This window comes from Neophocaena asiaeorientalis, unplaced genomic scaffold (genome assembly GCF_003031525.2).
Source record: "Neophocaena asiaeorientalis asiaeorientalis breed wild unplaced genomic scaffold, Neophocaena_asiaeorientalis_V1.1 scaffold547, whole genome shotgun sequence".
Lineage (NCBI taxonomy): Eukaryota > Metazoa > Chordata > Mammalia > Artiodactyla > Phocoenidae > Neophocaena > Neophocaena asiaeorientalis.
The window spans coordinates 3,863,374-3,871,108 of record NW_020185330.1 but is presented as its reverse complement, the minus strand read 5'-3'; the positions used below and the strand labels follow the sequence as shown (position 1 = coordinate 3,871,108).

Sequence of the window (7,735 nt, the reverse complement as noted above, 5' to 3'; positions counted from 1 at the left end):
TTGCGGTACGCGGACCTCTCACTGTTGTGGCCTCTTCCGTTGCGGAGCACAGGCTCCAGACGCGCAGGCTCAGGGGCCATGGCTCACGGGCCCAGCCGCTCCGCAGCATGTGGGATCTTCCCAGACCGGGGCACGAACCCGTGTCCCCTGCATCGGCAGGCAGACTCTCAACTACTGCGCCACCAGGGAAGCCCTAATTTTTACATTTTATAAATGAACAAAATGTGTATATAATCTAAAGGTTACCTATTTTCAATATGATATATATATATACATATATATGTATATATTTTTTTTTTTCTTTTTTTTCCCCTTTGAGATTTTAATGTCAGCCTCATTCTTAAGAACTTTTGGGGGCTTCCCTGGTGGTGCAGTGGTTAAGAATCTGCCTGCCAATGCAAGGGACATGGGTTCGAGCCCTGGCCCGGGGAAGATCCCACATGCCGCGGAGCAACTAAGCCCGTGCGCCACAACTACTGAGCCTGCGCTCTAGAGCCCGCAAGCCACAACTACTGAGCCCACGTGCCACAACTACTGAAGCCTGTGCTCCTAGAGCCCGTGCTCCGCAACAAGAGAAGCCACGACAATGAGAAGTCCTCGTACCGCAAAGAAGAGCTCCCCGCAACTAGAGAAAGCCCACGCACAGCAACGAAGACCCAACACAGCCATAAATAAATAAATGATTTATTTAAAAAGAACTGTTGGGTTCAATCAGTGGGGAAAACATTAGTCCCTTTTATTATTTCTTTTAATTTACTTTTTGCACAGTCAGCTTTAATATTAGGATGTGATCATTTGGGGTGCCTTTTTAAAACACAGCCTTTCATACAGCTTTAGTGTTTTTTTTTAATTGAGGTATAGTTGATGTACAATTATTATGTAAGTTTCAGCTGTACCAATATATTTTTATAACCCATCCCCTAAGAGATCACACAGCCTGAACCTCTCCAGTGGTAGGGAAGTCATTCCATGAGCAAAGATTGTTCAACTTCAGAGAGCTTTGCCAAAGGACTAACAGCATGCTTTTCAAACTTAAAGTTTGAAAAACCTAAATGCAGAATGAGGAAGTTTATTTATTTAATACCATCGTAGTATTAGACCCTGGTACATTCATAGTCCCAAGTTCATGGGGGTATATGAGATACATCTCAAATGTTTTTCAGCAGATCACCAATGCCAGGTGGAACACTTATGCCAGGTGACATAATCAAGTACTTTTCTCCAGAGTCCACCTGGGTGAGCTGTTTGCCCTGTGTCCTGGGTGGGAGACAGTGTGATACGGAGAGAGCAGAGGTGAGGGTCCAGCCACTGAGTTCTCTGTGCTCAATTTCTGAGATGTGCCTGCTCACATCCTCTTCCCAACACCCCGTTGTCCTCTGTTTACAAAAGAATTCATGATGCACCTCTTCCCTTCCCAAGCCCCATTTCACCCACCCACACCAAAAAGGAGCAAGACCTCCTGTTTGAAGACAAGATTGAGGATCCCCTCCCAGCCTCAAGGCTTGCTTTTTGTGTCCCAATAGAATCATTTATTCAATTAACAAAGTCTGTCGACTCAGCACCTACTACGTGCTGCTATGGGTTCTCAGGACTGTTAGTTGTTCCGAATAGTGGGCATCACCCAGCAGCCTCCCAAAGGGAACAAGTTTTGTCTGAGGAAGCATCTGGAAGTGAGCTTCCAATTCCACTCTGCCACACCCAGTGTGGACCTGAGGAATTCCTCTCCCTCTCTAAAAATCTCCACCTGGATTCCCAGTAGGGAAAGGAACCATTAGAGTTGCAACAGCAACCAAGCAAAAACTTGTTGATTCAACTCACCTATAAATTTATTTACTATTATAAATGGATCTCAAAACAAACTGCTAAAATTTAAAGAACTGAGAATTGTTTCATTTTTGTTGTTCTCTTCTGTCTATTCTATTGTATCAGAACAACCCAGGCCACTGTGGGTACCTTCTACTCCAGGCAATGAATGTACAATGTGCTTGACTATTACTTAAGACTCCACACTCAGCTCCTATGTGCTCAACAGACCACTCACTATAGTTCAGAAAGAAAATACCTCTGATCCACTTGGACACAGAACAACGAGGGCCTTCCATCAGTCTAGTGAGACAACTCCTCTTTACGTTAGCCCTATAGGATCCACATGAATGACAGTCTTCAAGAGGAACTGAAATTGTCTCCCTCTTTACTACCCTTGTACCCAGGATTTCTCTTCTCTAAGGACACATTTCTTCTCAGGCAGTAACTTGGTCCTAGCAAACATGGCTTCCTGCCCTTCACACTTACAACACTTGTCTGAACCTGCTGGATTCACAATACCCTTAGCCCTCTTTCACAAATATGTTTATTTTTATTGGGGAGTGGAAGTGGAAAGATGAGGGAGAAGGAAATTAAGGGGATAAGGAAAAACAAAACATGTTCCCATGGCTCCAAAAGTTCCAGAAACTTTACAACTACAGAAATAGAAAGGGGATTCAAATTCTTCCCTTCCCAACAGCTCCCCACAGGCTAATGCCTACAAAACTAGAGACTCCCATCCTAGTTTATCTCCATGTTGGGGGGCACAGGGGGGTGTTGTCCCAGCTATCAAATTCTAATTTGTAAAACCTGGTAAAAGTAAATTATGATATCATAGCCTTAGATACAGTAAATTACTTAAAAATTTCACCTCACTTCTAGTAAAGCCTGGATTCTACTCTAAGAATAACCATTTCTTAGTTCTATGGCCTTGGCAAGTCACTACTTCTGATATTTCAGAGTTGTGGTGAGGATTAGATCACTCAGCACAATACCCAGTTGATACTATAATCATGCAGATAGGTGTTGTCTACTTTGTTCAAAGCAAACCAAAACAAGTGCTCACTCTAGTATAATTATTTTTCAACAGCTGGAGCAATTCCTGTAATGATGACAGCACATAAATTTTATCTAAAAGAATGAACAGCTTTTGCTTAAAAGAGGGGGAGGGTCTTAAAGAACTCTAGAAATTAATACATATAAAAATATTTTTTATCTGTTTCAACTAGGTTGTTCTATCGTATGAGAATAATGTAGGCCATGTGGGTACCTTCTACTCCAGTCAATGAATGCACAATGTCCTTGACTATTTCTTACACTCCACTCTGATCCAATATATTGTTTTCAGAGTTGTTCTAGAACAGGAACATAAAACTACCTGCTTAAATTAAGGAATACTAGGAGCAAACAGTGGTGGCAAGATTTACTTGCCTCAGAATCCCTCCACAAGCTGACAACTATTAGCCCCTTTACTATTCCATTATTCACCAGAAAAAGGAAACAGATTTAGTTCAAATCACAGGCAAGTCCCTTATACTTGGACATATTTGCCCAAAGACTATTAGATTGGATTTAGAAAGAACCTTGCCAAAGAAGGGAAAACAACTTCTTATCCTTTAATCAATTCTTCTCTAAACCCAGGAAACACCATACAATTTGTTTCCCATATCTAGTAAGTAACCACTTAGCCCTACTTTATTTATTTATTTATTTATTTATTTTCTACCTACTTTCTTTTTAAAAATATTTATTTATTTATTTTTGGCTGCGTTGGGTGTTCCGTTGCTGCGCGCAGGCTTTCTCTAGTTGCGGCGAGCGGGGGCTACTCTTCATTGTGGTGCGCAGGCTTCTCATTGCAGTGGCTTCTCTTGTCGTGGAGCACGGGCTCTAGAGCACAGGCTCAGTAGTTGTGGCACACGGACTTAGTTGCTCTGCGGCATGTGGGATCTTCCTGAATCAGGGCTCAAACCCGTGTCTCCTGCATTGGCAGGCGGATTCTTAACCACTGCGCCACCAGGGAAGTCCCAGCACTACTTTCTAATTATAAAGCCTACTCTAGTCACAGAGTATTCAGACCCACGTCTAGCTATGAGAAAAATAACTAAAGGGAGTTTCCTTGAGAACACTCCGCTATCTCGATACTTTCTCCCAAACAAAATACTACGGAATCACTTGATGTGAGCAAAAGCATTTACATTTCTATCCTATTAACTAGCCTAACATCATACAAATTTCCTACATGATCAAGCAGAGGCAAATTAACAGTTGGTCATTATCCCAGGCCCAAATGTCTGATCTAGCTGGTAAACAGAAATAAAATCCAAAAGTCATCTCCAGCTGATGTCCCACAATTCAAACCTAGAAGCTTAGTCGGAATACTCTTACCAGTAATTGTTTTTAGGTTGGTCTCATGAAAGAAACTATCATTTAAGGAGCCAGAAAGTGTTCCCCTACTTTTGTTCTCATTAGACTTTCTGCATATAACTTTGTAACCAGCTTGCTCTTGTGCAGCTAGAGCTACATCTACATCTTCTGGCCAGTCAGCTTGCTTGGTCCCTGGCTTCCCATGGTCCCCCCTGCTGCTTGTCTTCCCAGTAATCCAATCACTGTTCTTCCTGTACGCCTAAAACTGATCTAATGCCTATCTTCTGAACTGTACTGTCTATCAGACAGCAAAACCACTGGGGAGGGGGCTGAGGTGGGGGTAGAGACCACAAGAAATAGTAGTGGACTATGGGTACATGTGGCATAACTCACCTGTTCTAACCAGCAGTTTCACAACCTGTCCTGACCAAGTGATTCAGATTGTACACCCTGGCTCACTCTAGCAGACCTGTTCTTGACCCAACCTAACCCTTTAAACTGGGTATGGTTTCCCTGGCCACCCATCTCGTACCCGAAATATTCTACTTAAGCAGAAGAGTCTCATGGTTAATTATGGCCATGCTTATAGAAAAGGAAGCTAGCATTCAAGTATCTCTTCCACACTTGGTACTGTGCTAGGAGCTTTCTCACTCAAGACCCACCAAAGCCCATTGATATAAATATTGCCCTCATTTTACATGAAGAAACCACAGAACTCCACTATCTTCATATTTAAGAAAATAAAGCTAACTGTATCAGATATTGAATAATGTTAATAAAGATTCTTTTTAACGTTTCCCTTAACAGGGTTACTTTTCATGTTGTTCACTGTGTGAAGAGTAGTCCACTGCAGTGCCAAGGAATCTAGCTTAAACAATTTCTAATTAGCTACCACCTCACCTTAAAAATTCTGCTTCACCAAAAAGAAAATGCCACATCTTAAACAGCATAATATACTTATACACTATTTAAATTAAATTCTAATGGCCATACTACCCAAAGCAATCTACAGATTTAATGTGATCCCTATCAAATTACCTGTGACATTTTTCAAATAACTAGAACAAATAATCCTAAAATTTATATGGAACTACAAAAGACCCAGAATTGCCAAAGCAATCCTGAAGAAAAAGAACAAAGCTGAAGGCATAAACCTCCCAGACTTCAGACAATACACAAAGCTACAGTAATCAAAACGGTGTGGTATTGGCATGAAAACAGACATATGGACCAATGGAACAGAATAGAGTCCAGAAATAAATCCACACACCTATGGTCAATTATTTTTGACAAAGGAGGCAAGACTATACAGTGGAGAAAAGACAGTCTCTTCAGCAAGTTGTGTTGGTAAAGCTAGACAGCTGCATGTAAATCAATGAAATTAGAACAATTCCTCACACCATACGCAAACTCACAATGGCTTAAAAACTTAAATATAAGATAGGACACCATAAAACTCCTAGAAGAGATCACAGGCAAAACATTCTCTGACACAAATCACAGCAATATTTTCTTAGCTCACTCTCCCAACACAACAGAAATAAAAGCAAAAATAAACAAATGGGACCTAATCAAACTTACAAGCTTTTGCACATCAAAGGAATCCATAAACAAAACAAAAAGACAACCTACAGATTGGGAGAAAATATTTGCAAGTGATGCAACTGACAAGGGCCTAATTTCCAAAATATACAAACAGCTCATACAACTCGATAACAAAAAACAAACCCACCCTAACGCAAAGCTCACCAGCTGACGAACCCTGTCTAGATACAGAGATCCCAATCAGTTTCATATTGCTTCATTCTTCCATTTGATTGGTTAAATCAGAATCAAACATCTGTAACATGAAAGAGACAAGGAAACAAAAAGTTAAAGAAATGAGACAAAGCAATAAACAATTCATAAAACAGAACAGAACTTGTGAAAAGCTCTCTAACTGAGATCCTCAGAAAGGCAAGATGTTGCATTCATAAAGCAAGACAGGAAGCTGTGAAAAGGGGAAAGAGTACAAGAAAAGACTCTTGAAAAAAAAAATTTAAAAAGGCAGTATAGGGCTTCCCTCGTGGCACAGTGGTTGAGAATCTGCCTGTTAATGCAGGGGCAACAGGTTCGAGCCCTGGTCTGGGAGGATCCCACGTGCTGCGTAGCAACTAGGCCCGTGAGCCACAACTACTGAGCCTGCACGTCTGGAGCCTGTGCTCCACAACAAGAGAGGCCGCGACAGTGAGAGGCCCGTGTACCATGATGAAGAGTGGCCCCTGCTTGCCACAACTAGAGAAAGCCCTCGCACAGAAACGAAGACCCAACACAGCAAAAATAAATAAATTAATTAATAAACTCCTACCCCCAATATCTTCTTTTAAAAAAAAAAAGGCAGTATAAGTTTTATATGGTGGAGACAAAACCTAGAAAGTAGAAATAGGAAACAGAGACAAGAAATTAATCGAACTACACACAGCATCAGTCCAGGAGGTCAGTATTTAACTAACAAAAATTCCAGGATGAAAAGGAAAAAAAACTTGAAGAGAGGAAATTTTCAGAGAAATATAAATTTTCCACAACTAAAAGATTTAATAAACTAATAGATTTATAGAGTCTTCCAATTAATAGGGGGCACTCAGTGCTCAAATGAATAGAGACCCACACCAAGTTATATCACTGGGAAATTTCAGACAACAAAGACAAAAAAGCTCATCTGCAAAGGAACAAGAATCAAACTGGCCTTCTCCCAAGGCAATAGAAATAAAACCAAAAATAAACAAATGGCACCTAATCAAACTTACAAGTTTTTATACAGCAAAGGAAACCATAAATAAAACAAAAAGACAACCTACGGACTGGAGAAAATACTTGTAAATGATGCAACTGACAAGGGCTTAATTTCCAAAAATACAAAACAGCTCACACAACTCAATAACAACCAAACAACCCAATCGAAAAATGGACAGAAAGGCTTCCCTGGTGGTGCAGTGGTTAAGAATCCACCTGCCAAAGCAGGGGACACAGGTTCAAGCCCTGGTCTGGGAAGATCCCACATGCCGCGGAGCAACTAAGCCCGTGTGCCACAACTACTGAGCCTGCTCTCTAGAGCCTATGAGCCACAACTACTGAGCCTGCGAGCCATAACTACTGAAGCCTGCACACCTACAGCCTGTTCTCTGCAACAAGAAGCCACCGCAATGAGAAGCCCGTGCACCACAACGAAGAGTAGCCCACCCCCTCCGCAACTACTGAGCCTGCGAGCCATAACTACTGAAGCCTGCACACCTACAGCCTGTTCTCTGCAACAAGAAGCCACCGCAATGAGAAGCCCGTGCGCCACAACGAAGAGTAGCCCACCCCCTCCACCACAACTAGAGAAAGCCCATGCACAGCATCAAAGACCCAACACAGACAAAAATAAATAAAATAAAATAAAATTAATTAATTTTTTTAAAAAAGAAAAATGGACAGAAGGCCTAAAGAGACATTTCTACAAAAAAGACTTACAGATGGCCAACAAGCACATGAAAAGATGCTCATGATCGCTAATTATTAGAGAAATGCAAATCAAAACTACAATGAT

General features: G+C 41.3%; 1 protein-coding gene across 7 annotated transcripts in view; it reads right to left on the bottom strand.

The window, feature by feature from the left end:
• FBXO34 (F-box protein 34) overlaps positions 1-7,735 on the bottom strand; it is an 81,023-nt gene that overhangs the window by 52,414 nt on the left and 20,874 nt on the right. For 2 of the 7 annotated variants that reach the window (XM_024734771.1, XM_024734774.1), the window contains exon 3: positions 5,917-6,007. The exons of 4 other annotated variants lie outside the window; for them this stretch is intronic. The gene's annotated coding sequence lies outside the window, so the exon portion shown is untranslated. Of the gene's footprint in view, positions 1-5,899; positions 6,008-7,735 lie in introns of all 7 variants that reach the window. One more of the 7 variants, XM_024734773.1, reaches the window with a different exon arrangement.